Source organism: Sphaerodactylus townsendi, linkage group LG02 (genome assembly GCF_021028975.2).
Source record: "Sphaerodactylus townsendi isolate TG3544 linkage group LG02, MPM_Stown_v2.3, whole genome shotgun sequence".
NCBI lineage: Eukaryota > Metazoa > Chordata > Lepidosauria > Squamata > Sphaerodactylidae > Sphaerodactylus > Sphaerodactylus townsendi.
Genome location: NC_059426.1, coordinates 113,740,714 through 113,760,636, shown reverse-complemented (window position 1 = coordinate 113,760,636; position 19,923 = coordinate 113,740,714). Strand labels below are relative to the sequence as shown.

General features: G+C 40.8%; 1 protein-coding gene across 2 annotated transcripts in view; it reads right to left on the bottom strand.

The window, feature by feature from the left end:
• PRDM11 (PR/SET domain 11) overlaps nucleotides 1-13,551 on the bottom strand; it is a 64,460-nt gene extending 50,909 nt beyond the window's left edge. For both annotated transcript variants that reach the window (XM_048483724.1, XM_048483725.1), the window contains exon 1: nucleotides 13,295-13,551. The gene's annotated coding sequence lies outside the window, so the exon portion shown is untranslated. The remainder of the gene's footprint in view (nucleotides 1-13,294) is intronic.
• Nucleotides 13,552-19,923: the final 6,372 nt, after the last annotated feature.

Sequence of the window (19,923 nt, the reverse complement as noted above, 5' to 3'; positions counted from 1 at the left end):
CAGATAAAGTTAGGAAGTGGACTTACTAAAACATTCACAAAACACAAACTAAGAAAACAGTGCTATCCAAGCCACATTTCTCACTAAAGGGACTATGCTAACATCAAAACAGCTTTCAGTATAAAAAAAAAAATTCCATACCCTCAAATTGAAAAACTAATTCCCAAAAAGGTGGAACTCATGAGACTATTCTTTATTTCAGCATTTTAAAAGGTTTGGTGCCCAGTACAAATGGAGTTGATTTTTATTTCCATTATCCAAACATGGGATAATTATTAGTGTTCTCCCAAGTGGCCCTCTTAATCAAACCTAATACAGGTGTACTGATAAAAATTGTTTCACAGCAGGCTTTCCTATACAATTATGTAGCAGCACAAAGGTGAATTAGACCAACTCAGGGCTAAAAGACAGAGCAAAAACAGAAATTCCTCTTTGGGACCTCATCAGGTAGCCTTAGGCAAACATCTTTCTCCTCCAACCCCCAACATCTGTATTACAGCGATAATGCAACTGGTATAGCTGATAGAACTATATTACTTATTATTGCCTATAACCTGTCTCTGAAAATTCAAAAGCACAATAAAAATGAAAATATTTTCTTTGCATTACTGAAACATGGGAGAGCATCTCTCAAAGCTCTGAAACGATGATATTTGCTTTCCAGATGTGTTTAATTATACACACACTTTGAATGTCTTGCCTTATTGCCAGAATCACCTTTCCATGAGGCAATTTTCTCAGGTAAGATTGGGAAAGAGAGGCAGCAACTGTCCTCTCCGTTGAAGCTGCCCTTACCCACATTCACTGCCAGATGCATCTTGCTTCTTCACTCCCCTAAGCCTGTCCAGAACCAGTGTGGGAAGCCACTCATGCTAAGGGACTTTGTGAACTCTTGCAAGATTCCTTTCCCTCACAGGAGACTGGCTAGAATAATTTTTGAGAGGATCTGAAGAGAGAAGAGGCAAGAAGCATTGGCTTTTCCAATATCCAGTGTGTATGTGTGGGAGAGGGTGAGTTACCAGCAAGGTGAGTTACCAGCAAGGACAGAGTGGTAGCAGTGAGGAAGCAGCCTCAGGCAGCAAAATGCCTTGAGCTGCTGCTGCTTGTTCTGTGGATTCTATGGCAATCTTTACATTTTGTGTCTTTTGAATTTCTAGCACTGAATTTTCTTTTTAAAATATTTGTATCTGACAAATCTTAGTCTCACTGACAGCAACATTATCCCTAGATACCACTAAGTGGCAGCTTTGATGCATGTTTCTGTTATTTATTGAAATACCTATAAATCACACCTTTCCCCTAAGGAGCTTAAAAATCACAACTGAGTAACATACAAAGTAAAACCCCAAACACCCCCACCCAAAAATGCCTGCTTTCCATATCCCATTGGAAGTCCTTGCACATAAAGTGGCCCTGCAGAGCCTCTAGAGATGCCCCTCACCCTGTTCCACAAAGCAGAAGCAACAATGGAAAAAAGGACAGGCTCTGGATGATGTCAGGTGGACTACCTTCAGTGAGGGAACAGTCAGAAGGTGGCATCTTGAGAACCATAGTAGAATGGGGCGGGGAGGAGACAATCCTTTAGAGATGTGGGTCCTAAGCTGTAGGATCTAAGCAATGGGGGGAGGACTTTAAAAATCATAACCAGCACCTTTAATTGGACTCGGAAACAGACCAACAGCTAATGCAGCTATTTTAAGACAGGCAAGATATGTTCCCATCAGCTAGCCCCGACAATAGTCAGTCAGTCATGAACTAAGCCAAATGCAGTTTCTAGGTTATCTTCAAGGGCAGCACAATGCATAGTGCTTTGAGAGTGCAGAAGCAAGCATCATTGTGGCCAGAATGGCTGACTTAAAGAAAGGAGAATCAGTGAACCAAATGAAGCTAATGGAAGGCATTCTTGGCCATTTTCTTGAATGAGGTCAACAGCAAGTTAGTGCAGCAACTGATCAGTGCTATGGTCTGTAACCTTAAACTTGTTGCCAGTGATATTTTAATACTCTCATATCTTGATTGTGAGTATCTTCATGTAGGCCTTCAGGCCTAGTTACACAGCTTTTAATCAAGATTTTACTTTGCCTCATTACCATACCTAAGTCTGGAAGGAAAAATGAGGAGGAAAAATGGGAGGTGTCTAAGGAAACCAGGATGGCTGTCTAAAGAACTTTTAACTAAGATTGAAAAAGGACATATACAAGAAATAGAAAAGGAGGGAAATCACCAAAGGGGAATTCAAACAAATAACCAGGATATGTAGGGAGAAAGTCAGAAAAGTTAAGCTCACGATGAGCTGAGGCTTGCCAGAGAGCTTAAAAACAACAACAAAAAAAGGCTTTTTTGGTTATATCCATGGAAAAGGAACAAAAAAGATAGGATCGAGTCACTGCATGGAGAAGATGGCAAAATGCTAACAGGTGATGGAGAAAAGGCAGAAATACATAGCACCTTCTTTGCCTCATCCAGGAAATGGTGCTCATCCAGGGAAAAATGAAACAGAAAATATAGTAGGAGAAATTCAGCCCAGAATAAATAATGAGTTAGTGTAGCAACACCTGGCTACTTTAAATGAATTCAAATCTCCAGGCCCTGATGAGCTACATCCCAGGGTATTAAAAGAACTGGCAGAAGTAATCTCAGAACCACTTGAAAGCCCTCACAGGATTTTCAAGGCAAATTAGGTTTGCCATAGTCTTCCTCAGCAGAGTCTTCTTTGATGGTGACCTTTCCATACTGACCCGCTTAGTTTCTGAGATGTGATGACATCAGGCTATAGCATGCTGCCGTCTTTCCCATAAACAAATATTACAATATCGTAGAATCCTTTGCAGCTTAGAAGCCATAAAAAGGTTTTTTTTAAAAAAAAAATGGACCAGGAACTTAAGTAGAATTCCTTATTAAGGAAGAACATCGAGGACTGATAGTACAAGGCTGAGGAGGGTAATGAGCACAATTAAGAACCAAAATTGTTTTCTCCTGTCTTGGGATCATTTCATAGGAATACTACTGCACTTGAGATTTGTTGTAAAGAATATTAGCAAACTTAAGAGTCACTGGCAGAAAACTCCTGATGTTCAATTGAATCAATATGGTCTTGAGTAGAGTACAATAAGGTCTTAAGTAGGGTAAAAAGACAACAATGGTGTTTAAACTAAGGAGCCCAAATTCTCCTTTTAAATCCACCTTAAAGAGAGAATCTGGGGTCCTCAGTTAAAAAAACATTGAAAGTGATGCTGTTTTGGGGTGGACTATCCCCCACCCTGGAACAGCATCACTTTCAATGTTTAAACTGGGGACCTCAGATTCTCCCTTTAAATCCATGCCAAAGGGGGTGGATTTAAAAGGAGAATCTGGGGAAACTTGGGGGGGTGCCTGCTGTCAGGGGTGCAATTGTTAAGATAGCAGCACCAAACTTTCAGTGTATCTTTAGGAGACTCTCCTAATGATACCCCGCAGGTTTGGTGAAGTTTGGTTCAGGGGATCCAAAGTTATGGACCCTCAAAGGTGTAGCCCCCATCTTTTATAGCTCCATTGGAAACAATGGGGGATGGGGCACCCCTTTTAAGAGTCTGTAACTTTGGACCCCCTGGACCAAACTACACAAAACCTGGGTGGTATCAGTAAGAGACTCTTCTGATGGTACCACCCAGGTTTGGTGATGTTTAGTGCAGGGGGTCCAAAGTTATGGACTCTCAAAGGTGTAGCCCCATCTTCTATTAACTCCCATTGTAAACAATGGGGGCACCCCCTTTGAGAGTCCATAACTTTGGACCCCCTAAACCAAACCTCACCAAACCTGGGTAGTATCATTAGGAGTGTCTCCCAAAACATCCCTGAAATTTGGGGGTTGCTAATCTAAAAAGTGCACCCCCTGCAGGCCAAAAACCAAAAACACTTTAAAATATTTTTAAAAACAAAAAACAGGGTGCAGTGCTTCGTACATGTAATGAACCCGAGAAACACCCCCCCCCCTTACCTACATCCTTGGAAGCTAGGAAGAGTTGGCCTTAGTCAGTAGTTGCATGGGAAACCACCAAAAATACTAGGGTTGTCAATCAGAGGCAGACAATGACAAACCATCTCTGAATGTCACTTGCCTGGAAAATCCCATCAGGTCACCAAAAGTCAAGTGTAATCTGACAAGGAAAAAACCCACCTTAAAGATCAATAGCATTTCTAAGTTATAAGCTTTTCAGAGGCAAATCTGTAATTTGTCAGATACCAGGTATTATCAGGTATCTGGCAAAGGGTGCTTTGATTCTCAACAGCTTATAACCTGGAAATTTTGTTGATCTTTAAGGTGTTCCCACACTTGAATCTTAGTATGTTCACACATCATTCCTAGTGATTTTAAAAGCATTCTGTCAGTGAGCGCCCTTCTTCCCTAAACATTATCTTATTTTTGAAGTTTTCTTTAAACCTGCCAGGGAAAATACTTTTTCTTCCCATTTTCCCCCCAGATTTAAATAGGTGGCTTCTACAAGCTATAAGGCCTTATCTATGTAGGGAGATGCTGGTGTTAATTGCACAGCATCAAGAATTGGGAGCTGATGTTCCAAACCCTGGTCTCCTCAGCCTAGCCAAGAACCTCCATCTTTGATGATTCAGTTTCAGCCAAATCTGTTTCAACTACTTTACCACAGCCTTCAGATACCTGGCCAATATATCTGGGGTGAGATCTGGTTGTTGGTTATCGACAGATGGAGATAGATGTCATCTGGAGATTGATGAGAACACAGCCCGAAACTCTGGACTAAGTGGACAGGGGGACGTATATAGATGTTAATTAACACTGTGGAAAGGACTGCCCCCTGAGGTACTCCATATAACAAAGGGTATTGTGATGACACCCTCTCTCCCAGTACTAGTCTCTGTCCCCAACCTTCGAAAAATGAGACTCGCCATTGAAGAGCTATCCTACGTATAACAGTATTGGCGAGGGGCAGGTCAATAGGTTGTAATAGACTGTGCCGAACGCAGCTTTCAGATTAATAACAGCAGTGCCAAGCCATCTTGGTCTAGCTGTCTACAGAAATCATCTGTAAGGATGACCAGTGCAATCTATGTCCCATGATCAGGCTGGAAGCCAGATTAAAATGGGTCCGGAGCTACTGTATCCTCCAGGAAAGCACAGAGCTGTTCTGCTGCTGCTCTATCAACTACCTTGCCCAGGAATAACTGGATGGAAGGGAAAAATGCATTTTCCACTAAAAGCAATGGAACAACCAATATAGAGAATTTTGGTACAAGTCATGATCTACAATAACTGAACTAACAACATTATAAACTGGTTAAGTTGTACATTTTCTACCACTGTTTAGAAAGGATGTAAGCTTTTATGTTTCGTTTAAAAAACAAAATCTGCTTTGGCTGGACTTTTGCTTCCTCTTAAATATGCAATAGTGTTAAAATGGCAAAGAAAGCAGCCAGACTGGTTTAAAATTGGCCAGATGGCAGCCTTAATACATATGACAGACAAGTAATGCATGCTTTTCTCCACTCCTTGCCCTGAGTTATATATTAAAACAATCCCCATACTTGTGATTCCCAGCTGAGACCTGCTGTACTCTATTTTCTCACCTCACGATCTGCTTTCCAGCTTAAACTTGCCACTATCATCAATTGGTCCCCTACATTTCCACTTCAAATTCATTTTGAAGCATGATCAAATTGACTGATACGGGGAAACCATGTATCAAAACAGAACACAGCTGATTACTTAAAAATTGTTGAATAAAGTCACACTTCATAAATCAGAATGGCAACAACCAAATTTAGAATTTAAGTCATTCAAGTTGGGTACACTTCTAAAATGCACAGCAGCACAGCCCTATATATAATTAGGAAACTTGCCAAAGTCTCACTAGACACCCTGTACTCTGCAGACTCCCATTCAGTTTATTGGAAGCTGGACACATCCATTTGATATCAGCCACAGGAAAGTTTTCTTGTTTCAGACACTATTGTGCAATAAGATATAAATTTTCCAAGTTGGTCATACATCTTTATTTGGCTTACACAACATACATTAAGGATATCTTACCATTCCATAAACACCAACAGTATCTCAGAATCAGTTCATCAAGAACCTTATGAATAGTATCAAAGATTACAAAAAAATTACTAAAATCAATTGGGTGACATCTCTAGTAAGAAACCAGGGATCACCGCTACAAGAGAAGCCTCAGTGCAATGTTTTGCTCGAAACCACAGCTAAGGAAATTAATGATATACAAGTGTGCCCTAAACCATTCACATTCCAATCCCCCCCCCTTTCTAAACCAAAAACGAAGTTGTAGACGGGCACTAGCTGCTGAGATCATTCTCAACGGGACTGGATTTTTTCATGGGTGCTAAACAAAGAATCCCAGCCAGCTAAGGAACAGAATTGTTCCAAACAGACAGCACAAACTATCAAGCATGGAGACACGTACAGGCAAACCTACTCATGAGGCCACACATATTCTCCACATTAGCAGATAAGGTTAGTGGTGCAAAAAAATGGAAATTTTTGGAAAAGACTGTTTTTCCTCCCTAAGGCCTCCTATGAGACATTTTCTCTTTTAGAATGAGTGAAATATTTTAAAAGGAAAGATGGGCATGCTGTGGTCATATACATCTCATAAACCCAAGATGCATTTCTGCACCTCAAAGAATACCAAATCTTTATGAGGGGAGCATGAGGATTTTCACTGCTTCTCAGCTGTTGCATGGTTTCTGTTGTCCTTTTGACATGATGGGATGTGATTGACCTCTTCTCCTTCAAACTACTGTGACATAGAATATACACAGAACCAATAAAAAGTAGCTTATTGCCCTATTTTGCAGGAGGGGGGAAAAGATCAGAAAGAGGTGGGGCAGAAATGGCACCAAAGCCTCAGAGAAAACCTGAAAGTTTAATTGAGAACTTAGCTCTCTCTCTAGGAAAAAAATTAAGGCCCGTGCGCTAAGATAGTATAGAGTGCACCAGCTTGTAGTTGTCTCTCAAGAACTAGGTATATTTGAAATATTGGTTGTATAATACTAAAGCATTTATAATTCAAAATATGTTAAACGTTGCAACTTTATATGACAAGTTATAAAGGATGCATTTTATGTTGTTAAAGCAGTAAAATTAGGACAGTAAGTAATGCTTGATAGGACAATAAGTAATGCATACATTTCAACTTTTCCCCAAAATTTCCATATTTTTCAGGAAAAAAATGGTATTTTCCCCCATGGACTCACAACTTAAGGGATTTTTGCATTTCTAGGTAGACTGTCCAAATTAACACCAAATAGGTGAGCCAAAATGACAGCTGCATTCTGTGCAATGATATTCAACTGTCTTCTTCTTGCTTACTCCCAGGAAACTACCAGCAGGATTGCAGCCTCAAAAACCTACAATTCCAACACTATTAAAATGGCAGCCTCCTGGCCAAGTTGGATCTATTGAGTTTTGTCTGTAATGTGGGTGACAAATATCCAGAGAAGAAAAGCTGTCTTACAATATAATCCTCGTCAAACTTGCTCCAGCTTAGATTATTGTAGCGTGCTCTATGTGAATCTGACTGGATATATTTGCAATAGTTCAGAAACTTCAGCTGATGCAAAATGTGGTAGCCAGGCTACTGTCAGGGGCAAGATACGGAGATCATATCATTCTGGTGTTAACAGATTTGCAGAGGCTGCCTATTTGTTGTTGGGCACAATTCAAAGTGCTGGTTCTTCCCTTTGTAAAGCCCTGAAAGGCTTGGGGTAAGTGTTCGTGAAGGACTGCATCCTCATATTGTACAGCCATTACGCAGATTTATATCCTTCTGACTGCAATGCAGCTGTTCTGCCCACTGTCCTGACCCTGACCCAAGGACAGTCTGCCTACCCTTGTTCTTGTCACATATGCTAGGTCAGGGGTAGGGAACCTGCGGCTCTCCAGATGTTCAGGAACTACAATTCCCATCAGCCTCTGTCAGCATGGCCAATTGGCCATGCTGGTAGGGGCTGATGGGAATTGTAGTTCCTGAACATCTGGAGAGCCGCAGGTTCCCTACCCCTGTGCTAGGTGGTTAACTATGGCTTAAAGTTGGGGCCCGAGGCTGAAAAGCTTGGAGACCATTGCTCTAGTTTTAGTTTAGTTTAGATTGCCAGTCATTTCGCTTTCTCATGAAACACACCACAGCAACTAAATATAACTACTTTTCTTGAGAAAATCTCTTCTCTCTGGGTTATTCAAAAGGAAGACAATAACATTTTAAACACTTTTGATCTTAAGTATCTAATTCTTCATTATATATTTTATATTATGTATATATTATATATTTACATATTATAATATAAAAACAAACCACATCTAGTAGGTATACAATTACACACAGAGCCAGAAAGTTATCATAACAAAGCATGTTCATAACAGTGTCTATTTTATTCATTTGAAAGGAGCAGGTCATGTGCTCAAAGCAGGCCAAAACCATTAACTTTTGAGTCTATGGAGAGTGACCCTATGCAGTTTTACGCAAAAGTGAGTTCCAACTGTATTCAACTGTGTTAGCTTGTGTACACAGGATCACAGCACCATTAACAATGACTAAAAGCTACTCTCTGATTACCTACCATTTAAAAAAAAACTGTTATTTTACCAACATTCCATTAAAAAGTTATTTAATTATAGAATTCCATCTGCACATCAAAAATAATCTAAAAAGCAGCATTTTGTGACGAACAGAAATGTAATAATATTTACTCTTTCTTGCTTAGACTCAAGGTGGACACTGAAACTGCCAATATTTCTGAGATATAGGAGGTTTAATGTAATATCACAGAACTGTTTGTCTGACCAGAAAATACAATAGCTATCTTAATTAGAGAATTCTGTTTGAACAATTGTCAGAAGACATTTAACACTCATTTAATTTAATTTCATTATATAATTAGAATTGTATAATTGTTTGGTTTATTTTGATTGTATAATTAGAACCTTAAAATTATCAGGGGAAAAGCATTCAAAGCAAGCACAGGAAATTCCACAAAATTCCAACTCTGGATACCACAATATTGCTCTTGCAACCTTGGATAAATCGATTTCTTAATCACTTTCAGGATCTTGGAAACACCAATATATAATTATTTCTAAGAACATAAGAGAGTGTATGCTCCCTTCCCAGAGACATAGTTTATAAGAGACAATGCTAATAACAAATTCAAGCACATTACATGTGCTGACAAAATCTAAGTAACATTTTCTGGGTTCCACCTTGATGTATTTTTAGTAAGGATGTTCATACAACAATATAGTAGTCCTGTGATAAGACATTTGGCTTGAATGAATAAAGCAACACTTAAGCCTTTCAATCCTATGAACGGCAACTTGAGACTAAATTCAGTAGACTGTTAAAAGTTTTATAAGTTCTTGCTATAATTCAATGTAGGACTAAGTCCTAAGCACTCCTGTCAACAAGCAATTGGCCAGGCTACTCTATGTGGAAACACAACCTAATGCAGATTTCTGCTTACTTGCAGAGGTTCAAAGTCAGAGCAATAGTAACATGTGCACACAAGTCAAAGACAATCTTAGCTAAGGGGCAACTGGGGAAACTGCCCCAGAACCTGTGCTTGATGGGAAATGGGTGCTGTACAACTGGCTGCTATTGTTGCAACACAAACTCAAAAGTTGATGGTGTAACCCTGCCCTTTATCCCCTACCTTATGAAACATTGGATTTCATATTATTTCTCATACTGTGTGCGACAAACTCCTGAACACCACACCTCATTAAGCTGTTTTGATACAATGAATCCTGGAAAACTCCCTGATACTGTGCTCTTGAGAAAACATTTCTCCAAACAATTGCTTCTTCCTTGCATTTCCCCCACCTTTCAGATACAATCTCCATAACAACAAGATCCCTTCCTGATTCACTCAAGCCTTTGCCAAATTTGAATACTTAAGGCAGAGACTTTAGGAAGCACCTCTGCATAAACCATTCAAGGTATCACTGATATGATCTAGGACCAATTAACCCCATTGTCTGGGGAAGCAGACACAATAGATAGAGCTGTTAATTAGCTCAGCCCCGCAAGTCCAGCAAGGAAACCCCAAGAAGTTGCAGAGAAACGAAACCTAAGCTTGAATTTCCCACCTTACCTGCACAAAGGGGTATAAAAGTTCTGCTCATCAGAGCCTCAGTGCTCAATACTAGCCTGAACGTCTCTTGGTCACGTTGGTGTGAGACACGATATCGTCCTTCGCTTGGGTTTCTATGCTGGCATAGAGATCCTTGCCTTCTTCTGGAACTTCTCTGGAGATCTTAGGTAACATATAAGTCCCCTGCTTCCCCAACTCCCATTCTATCATCTAACCTACCTTTTCTTCCCCGTTTATATACTTAGGAACTGTGTGTATGTGCCTTAATGTCTCACTGTGTGATTGTTTGCAACCAAAACTTATATAAAATATTTAAACTGCAATTTGGTCTTTTGTGAATTCTCTGTGGATACGTTTCAAGCCGTTTCTGGTATAGTTGTCTAAAAAGATCCCCTCCCAGCCTACCTCTTGTATTGCCAAGCCGAGTAATTCCCCATTGCTATATAAAAATAAGTTCTTATACTGTTAAGCTAGGTAACAATAGTGAGGGACAGAAGCTGTAGTGGCAACAGTAGGGGTGGGTAGACAGATAATTAGGTCATGCTGCACAGCCACCTACATTCATAGCTGGCCAGAGCCATGCATGAGGGAGGAAGAACAGTTGACCAAAAGGGTGCTATAACAGCCTACTCACTTGCCAGCCTGTCTCATTCAGCCAGCTTCAACCCAGGTAGTGGAACAAGAGAGCCAGACTGCACAGCCACCTTTATGCTCTCATCCCTGGCTGGCCCCTGCAAATCAATGCACCAAGACCAAGTGAGGGTGCAGATCCTGATTCTGCCTCTTCTCCCACTGCTGTTTAGGTAAATGGCAGTGGACCAAAGGAGTAGATGGGGAATCAGGCAAGCTGGGCTGTGCTGTTCTGGCCAGCTGCCACCTCTACAAGTTACCACGGTCCTGGGTAAGTTACTTCCTTTATTCATGTTCAGTGGGTTGGGGGAAAGTAAATGAGGCTAGAGACCCACCCTTAACTATTGAGTAGCACCCCAGGATGACTGAGTGCCAAACTATGAGTGGTGGTGTCCTTGTACCCCTACCATGCTTCTTTTAACATGGGGGCGGGGGGGGGGGGACAAGAACACCATACTGCTCCATTTCAAAACGTCTTTAAAATAGTGGAAGTGTCCTTGCGGCAGCATAAAGACACCATCACATTTAGTTAGCTCTAAAGCTGCTGGTGAGTGCAGGAGGCCTTAGAATAACAAATGCTGCCACCCTCAATAAGGCTATCAAAAATCAACCACATGACCAAAAGGCCACACAAATCCAGTGAAACCTGTGCAACTGTGCTATCCACATGTACCTGGGAATAAGAACCATGAAAGTAAACCAGTGTAGAATTGTGATACAAAAAAGTACATCAGGCAACTGACAAGATTTCTCAAAATTAAGATGAAACTTTTCACTGATCAAGGTCACATACTGGATCAAAGCACAGAAAACAAGATCTACAGGATGCAGTGTCTACACTTCATTGTGAATCTGCTTCAAGATAGGTTTACCCAAAAAGTTCAGAATCATAGAGTTGGAAGAGACCACAAGGGCCATCAAGTCCAGCATCCAGCAATGCAGGAACACACAATCAAAGCATTCCTGATAGATGGCCATCCAGACTCTCTTTAAAAAACTTGAAAGAAGACTCCACCACACTCCGAGGTAGTGCATTCCACTGTCAAACAGCCCTGACTATCAGGAAGTTTTTTCCTGATGTTTAGGTGAAATCTCTTTAAGCAGATGTCTAGTTTTTTTATTTTGCTATATTTTGATTCCATACTTCTTCCAAGATGCTCAAGGTGTACAAGGTGCTTTACAGAACAAGGTACTTTGCAGAACAAGCTTGGAAGAGGTGTTAGATTTCTGGGTTGGTAGAACAGACTGTATTAACTCAGGTTGAAGGTAGCAGATGTTTTGTGCTGGAATATATTATATGTTGGAATATATTATTATATACCCAGCCCTGAGCCCATGAAGGAAAAGGTAGCATATAAGCTAAATAAAATAAATAATTTGGATTGATCTCCATTGTTAAAACATCAATATAAATAGAAAACAAGCGAGTGGGAGAGGACTTTCATTTGAATCTAGGTGTCCTGTTGATAGTTTGTGTTAGTTTGCAGTGAAGTCAAATTATTCTTGGCTGCAATCCAAAATACACACAGGCGTGGGGCCCACTGATTTCAAAGAGACTTATTCCTAATCATTTCATTAACCAGTTTATTTGTTTATCCTACATGTCATAGCAATCGCCACTAACTAGGTGTGCAAATTATTACAGCTTAAAAGGAACTGCTCAAGTAGGTCTGACCCAGTCAGTTTCATAACTAAGCAATGGGAGCGAAACGAATACAAGATTTATCTTTTCATTGATAGGGTAACAGTAAACGTCTCCAGGATCCTTGTATTGTTTACCGGCTCCCTTAAGAAATGCATTATTTTTTCTAAAGTTTACGTACAGGCAATAATGACACGCGGAAGCCACCCTCATCGGACACCCATCCGTAAAGATGAAATCCTCCTACACAACCCAATAGCTTCTCATATAATCTTGTTCAAAGCATTTTTTTGTCCCGGGGGTCCACCCCGAGGCTGCCTCTGTGGCTCAAGCGTAGCCACAGTTACTCGCAAGTAAGTCCCCGAGTGCTCCCGCAACTGAGCAGACTGCCTGCGGAACATCCCACACGCAGACTCTCCCCCGCTCTCGGCAGCACTTTCCACAGTCCCTGGCTTCTTTCGCGACCCCGCCCCTATACGTTCCATCCCTGAACACCCGCCCTCCTCGATCGCCTATTGGGTCGCGGCTGCGTCACTCTTCGGATCGAGCGTAACCACTAGAGGAGGGCAGGAAAGAGAAAAAACGCAACCGCGGAGCGGGAGAAGGGCAGTGGCAGAGCGAGGGGAGGCGGCGGAGGGAGGGTGAGAGGAAGAGGCCGTCCGAGCCCAGCGGGGGAGGCGAAGAAGGGGAGCGCGAGGCGGCCACTTACCTGCCTGCCCAGCCGCGCCCTCTGTCGCCGCTGCTGGGCGAGGGCGTCACGGGTAGCTCCCCCCTCCCCGCTTCTCTTCACCGGAGCAGCCGCCCGCCCAGCCGCCCTTGCTGTCTGCCTCTTTCCTGCCTCCCGTCCCCCTGCGCTGCGCAGCCATTTTCGTGGCCACCTTGGCTACTGAAAGGCTGACTCACCTCGGCGCTGCGGGGCCCTGGCTCCTCGTCTGGGGGCAGCCCAGGTTTCCCCGCGGCACTCGCCGCCGCTGTCGCCCCCCTCCTTCGTGATCGCTGGCCCGGCCAGCCCGGCCTGGCTCGTTAGTGCCGGGCGAGGACGAGTCCCGGGGCCGAGCCGGGCTGGGTGGAAGAGGAGGAGGCGGCAGCTGCGGCGGCTCCCTCCCTCCCGGCCGTGACCACCATCTTATTAGCACAGGAAATGACATGGCGAACGGAAGAGAGGGGCGTTCGGGGGCCGAGCCCGGGGACCCCCCGAACCGGGAGGAGGAGGAGGGAAGCGGCGCGGGCTGTCAGGCCCAGCCTCTGCTCCACAGGCAATCCCCCCCGTGCAAATGGCCCGGTGGCTCTCCTCGCTCTCTAGCCAGCCGCCCTTTGCAGCCTTGACCCCCCCCCCCCCCCCGTTTTCCTCCGCGCCATAGTCCGAGGATTGCTGCAGCACCCAACTGAGAGCCGACGCCTGCCATTCGCAACGCGGACTCGGACCTTTTCCTTCTCCCCTCCCCAGCATAGCTTCATCCTCACCCCCAAACAAAATCATTTCTGTAAAATTGACTCCCTCCCTAGGGGGGGAATGCTACTTGCTTCAATGGAGTTTACTTCCACTGAAGTGTGTCTAGGATTACAGTTGCGCAGCGCGATCCAAGGGACGTTTGTTCGAAAGTTTGTCCAGCGGAATTCAGTGGGATTAGTCTCGCAGATGGCTGTAGAGAATTGCAGCTCGATCCTAGACGTTTTCGTTCAGAAGTAAATCTCATTAAGTATAACCGTTATTCCAATGTCAGCCATTGCTTGGCTTTTTTTTTTTTCAGTAGCCCTGCAAGATCAGCCAGAATCCACTTGCTCCTGACCTGTTTTATTTTCATCCCATAGTGAACTTTCTGTTTGGCACTCTGGAAGATCAGCTATAGCCATTGGAAAGATATTGTTAATGTGATTAAAATACTGATAACTGAATTATTAATATGCTTTCACTCAACTTATTCCCATTGATCTCTACAGGATTTAAAAGTGTAATCCTAAACAGTTACACCTTCTAAACTCATTGACTTCAGTGAACTTGAAAGATGCAACCTTATGCATAGCTCCACTGTTAAACTGCAAATAATGTTATCATCCTATGCATAGTTAAGTAAACGGTGTGAGTGTGTCTAATATTTCTAGCCTACACTGTTCACCGCTTTTGTTTGCTTGTTTCACTCACTCAAAAATCATACTCCAATAAGATAGACCTTGTTTTAAAAATAACACTTCACTTCTGGGATATGCTGGTGTTAAAGGACTGTCAGGAAGACAATATATAGTGGGTAACTTGAAAAGGAAAGAAACTGGCCCCCAATACACACAGTGAGATAACATACCTGGGAATTTCCCCCAAAAGCAGAAAAATATAACTAGAAATCAGAACATATAACCAGTAGTGGACATAGCCAGTGGCGGGATTCAGCATGTTTGCACCACTTCGGCAGAACTGGTTGTTAAAATGGTGCTTGTAAACAGTTAGTTGTTGAATTATTTGAATCCCACCACCAGAACTAGTTGTTGAATTATTTGAATCCCACCACTGAACATAGCATATTCCAGGAGTTAAAGGATGCTAAAAATCAACAAAATCACTTGGAGACTGGAAATTAGCCTCTTAAAAACATTATGTGATAAAGTATTCCTGATAACTGTGTGTGCACATGCATAGACACATCCTGTATAGCAAAGAAAATAAAAAGTAAAAACACGTTTTAAAACATGCTGTACCAGTCAGGTCTGGCATAAGTTGTGTATTTTTTTCTGCTCCCTTATCCCACCCCCCCTTCTCCACCTAAGCAGTTAGTGCTATAGCACTAGACTAGATCACTGAAGTTCAAGGCTATGGGAGCAGGCGGCTGCAGCCTCAGAACACAGAAGACTTCTGCTGTTGGGGGAGAGTTCCCAATTGCTTGTTCCTTTTTCTATTGTGATTCTTCACTGGTCTTTAACGTGTCATGACTCTGTGGCAGAGCACCTGCTTTGCTCTCAGGAACTCCCAGGTTTAATCGTTGGCGTATGTAGTTCAAAACAGTAGACTGGTAACAAATTCCAAGAACCAGATCTATAAATAAATGTATACAGTCTGAATTATTCAGCTAACTGTTACCAATCTAAGAGAATGGTTGATTTTAGAATTCAAATGAAGCTCATATGTTGAGCTGTATTGTCCGTTTTGTAAATAGTTTAGTAAAAGTGTGAAAGTATTCAGTCAATTTGACTGATAATTGCATTTGGGTAATTGTGTTTACTGTTCCAGATTTAGTTGCATAACCCCCTCCACACACACACACTTTTTGTGTTTGATGATAAGACCCAGAGGAACCATTGCCAGTCTGAGTAGACATCATTGACCATGAAGATTACACTGATGGAGGATCTTCCATAGACGTTGGTAGTGCCAGTTCAAGTTACTCTGGTTAGTACTGTGAAGAAGGTAATGTTAAGCCATGTCTGATAATCTGTTACCCTATGATTAGACAATGCAAAATGAAAAAGATATAGTGTTGAAAGATGGAACTCCGCAGTTACATGGCACTCAATCAGCTACTGGGGAAGAGCAGACAACAAGTATATTATTCTTAAAGAAACAACTGGACTACCGTTGAAAGAATATTCAGTTGCTGATGTGAATGAATGCAAAAGGGAAGTACAATGTTTTTTTACACATATAGGGGGAACATGAAATGTGAGATCTAAGAATCAAAGTAAGCTCTAATTGTAAAATGAGAAGTGGGGTTGTAGAGAATGTGGTGGCTAGCCACTTCTGAAAACATGGGTCAGGATTTGGGTAAGCACACAAAAACTCACAAGCAAAAAGGTTGAATAAAATATTTTATGGTTTATTGAGCACAGCACCTATTCAATAAACAAAATAACACAAAAAAAATTAGCTAAAGGTTAAAATAACGGCATAAAACATTGGTAGCGTAACTTTTAAATCAAAAGCAAGCAAAGAGCAAGATGAAAAGTATTGCTTATTAGAACTGGCCAGCAGAGCCTAACAGCTTTGAAATGCCTAAGATAACAGGCAGGAAAACAAGGTTATGCTCAGACGAGTAGAGAATAATAAGAATGAAAGTAAAAATGAGTGTTGAAAAGTAATTATACAAAATTACTGGTCAGGTGGCATAAACAGACTAATCATACTCTCACACTAATTAGCGAAGTCAGTTTTAGTGTAAAGTCATTGTTGCTATCAGGTGAAAATGCTTGAAAGGGATTGTTGAAGTCCTAATTACAAAGGAAATAATCTACAGCTGGGGTGTGATCGTTAGCTGAAGCAGCTACTAAAAGTTGGGAGAAAATTAAAGGAAAAAAGAAAATTTCTCCACAGGGGTGTTTAAATGTTTCAATCCTGAGCGTGAGTGAACTAAAATGGGCTGGATTAGGACATTTTCAGTCATAAAATTACCAAGTGTTTTACTTGAGGAATGACAAACACAGTGGAAACGGCTGCTTTACTACTGAGAAGAGATATAGAACAGACAGTCATAATGCAAAGTCTGGCTGAATAAGATCAATCAGACTTTACAGAAAGCCTATCAATTTAACCATCATTCAAATTTACATCCTTGCTATAGATGCTGGTAAGGAAAAAATTGAAAGCTTTTATGCAAGTGTCCAGAAGAAATGCATGACACACCTAAAAAAGATGTACTGATAATCATAAATGACAGAAATACAAAAAGTGGGAAACAGGAGAATCAAAAATTTGCTGAAAGAATTGAATTAGAATCACAAAATGACACAAAGGAGCAACTAATAGAATACTATGAAGACAATAATTTGTTCATTATGAACATGTTGTAGGCAACTGGGCAGATGACTATATACATGGACATCACCAGAAAGACAATATAGAAATCAAAGAGATTACACAATCAAAAGCAGAAAATAGAGAAGATCTGAACTCTCTGCTAAAACAAGTCCAGGATTGTGGTACAAATTATGAATTGTTAACACTGAAATTAGAATAAAGCTGAAGAAAATCACCAAAACATTTATAGTGCCAAAATACGATCTAAGTTGCATTCCTGACTACCATGTCAAGAACATATTACTAAGTTCACATTAACAGAACTGTGGGGTGAAACCAGAGATATTATCAAGGAAGAATGCACACACGCTATTCCTGTAGCTAAAAGAAATGAAAAGTCTCAATGGATGACTGAGAAAACTCTTAAAATTGCTAAAGATAGACAAAAAGCAAAAGTAGAAGATGACAGAAACAGAATCAAAAGTCTAAATGCAGCATTCCAGCCAATGACACAGAGAGACAATTATAATAGCCAATGTAAAGAAATAGAATAACAAAAATGGAAGAACAAGAGATCTGTTCCACAAGATCTAAGAAATCAAAGGGAAATTTACAGAACGGTTTGGCAGGTAGAACAGAAATAAATTAACTGAACAAGACAAAATAAAGACGAGGTGGGAGCAATACACTGAAGAACTATATAGAAGAAATGAAATGATAAACATTCCTCCCAAAGAATCTTTTGAAGAAGAACCTCAGTAACTGCTGCACTGAGAGCAATTGGGAGAAACAAATCACCAGAAGCAGATGTGATATCAAAAGACACAGAAACAGTCTATCAAACTTAACTAAAATATGCCAACAAATGTGGAAAACAAACAATGCAGCACAGACTGAAAATACTCAATTTATAGTCCAGTTTCAAAAAGGGGAATGTCAAAGACTGCAGCAATTATCAGACAATCACAACAATTTCTGATATGAGTAAAATGATGCTCAAAATCTTACAATAAAGACTGTTACCATATATGGAACAAGAAGTTCCAGATGCTCAAGTTGGATTCAGAAAAAGAAGAGGCACTGGTGATCATACTGAAAATTTACGTTGACTGCTGGAGCATACAGAGAATTTCAGAAGAAAATCAGTTTGTGTTAACATAGATTACAGCAAAGTTTTTGACTCTAAATCTTGAAAACTTGTAGCTGATATTAAAAGAAATGGGTATGCTACAACATTTGATTGTTTTGATACACAAACTGTATTCTGGACAAGAGGATACTGGTAGGACAGAATATGGAAAAACAGAATAGTTTCCAATTGGCAAGCTTGTTGGACAAAGATGTATTTGACCTCCCTGTCTCTTTGATCCATATGCAGAACATATAATGAAAGCTGGATTCCATGCAGTTGAAGATAGAGTGGAAATTGGTGGAAGGAGATGACACCACATTACTCGCAGAAGATAGTAAAGACCTGAAATGACTACCACTGAAAAGCAGAAAGTGCCAAAACAGGATTGCAGCTGGGGAAATTCACAATTTTAAGGTTGACAATTAAGAAATTGAAATGTTCAAGATTTTTAGTTCCTTAGCTCAATCATCAACCAAAAGTTAGATGGCAACTAAGAAATCAGAAGGAGACTGGGATGGGCAGCCATGAAGGAGGTAGAAATGCTTCATAAGTGTAAGGATGTGTTATTGGCAACCAAGCTCAAGTTAATTCATGCTATTATATTCCCTATTATTAGTTATGGGTGTGAAAATTGGACAGAGAAGGAAGATGAATGTAAGCAAATAGATTCCTTTGAAATATGCTGTTGGCATATTTTTATGTTGGCATAGTTTTATGGATACTGTGCACTGCAAACAAAACAAATAAGCAGGCTCTAGATCAAATCAAGCTAAACTCTCCATAGACACTAAACAATTGATCACATATTGGGAACAGAAGACTCACTGGAAAGGACAATAATGCTTGGAAAAGTTGATGGCAGCAGGAAAAGTGGAAGTCCTAACATGAGTTGGATTGACTTTATAATGGAAGCCACATCTTTTACTGCAAGACCTTAGCAAGGTTTTTAATGATCGGCCACTTTGAAGAACATTAATTCATAGGGTCACCAGAAGTTAGAAGCAACTTGACAGCACTTAAAGATGCCCACACATCCAACTGTAATATGTTTAGTGGATTAGTGGTGGTAAAAAGGTAGAGACAGTCACATGGAATATATTTCTTGGATTGAAAATAAAGAAAAGATACTTGATTTTGAAATGGACTTATCACTTTCTGGGTGAGACTTTCTAAAAATGTAAATCTCTCCCTACTATCCCCAGTACTTAAGACTCAGGAATGCTGTTTTTGCCTGTATGTTCAGCATCTGGTCTTCTACAAGCCATGAGTTATTATCATCCCATCTTTTGGAAGTGAATTTTAGCATGTAATTTTTTCCCCTATGATAATCCAACTACTAGTCAGTGTATAGCCTCATCCAAAATATTAGAACTAAGAGCTTTTCTAAACATTATGCAGGTGGAAGTAGTAGAATTCTGGATTATTATTCCACCTCAAGTTGTATGTTGGAGTCATGTTTTTGAGGAGTCATTCTTTTTGTGTAAAAAGTTATCTGCATAAAAGAAAAGTCCACAGGACTATACTTTAGTACATTCTTCAGTACAGGTCATGGGGGGTATGCTAAATTTAATAAATAATAAGTTATTTCTTTCTACTTCCATTGGATTTCCATTGTGTACTTCATTGTACTCACATCTTGCTGACCATACAAAGCTACTGATAAGGTCATGCAGAGATTTA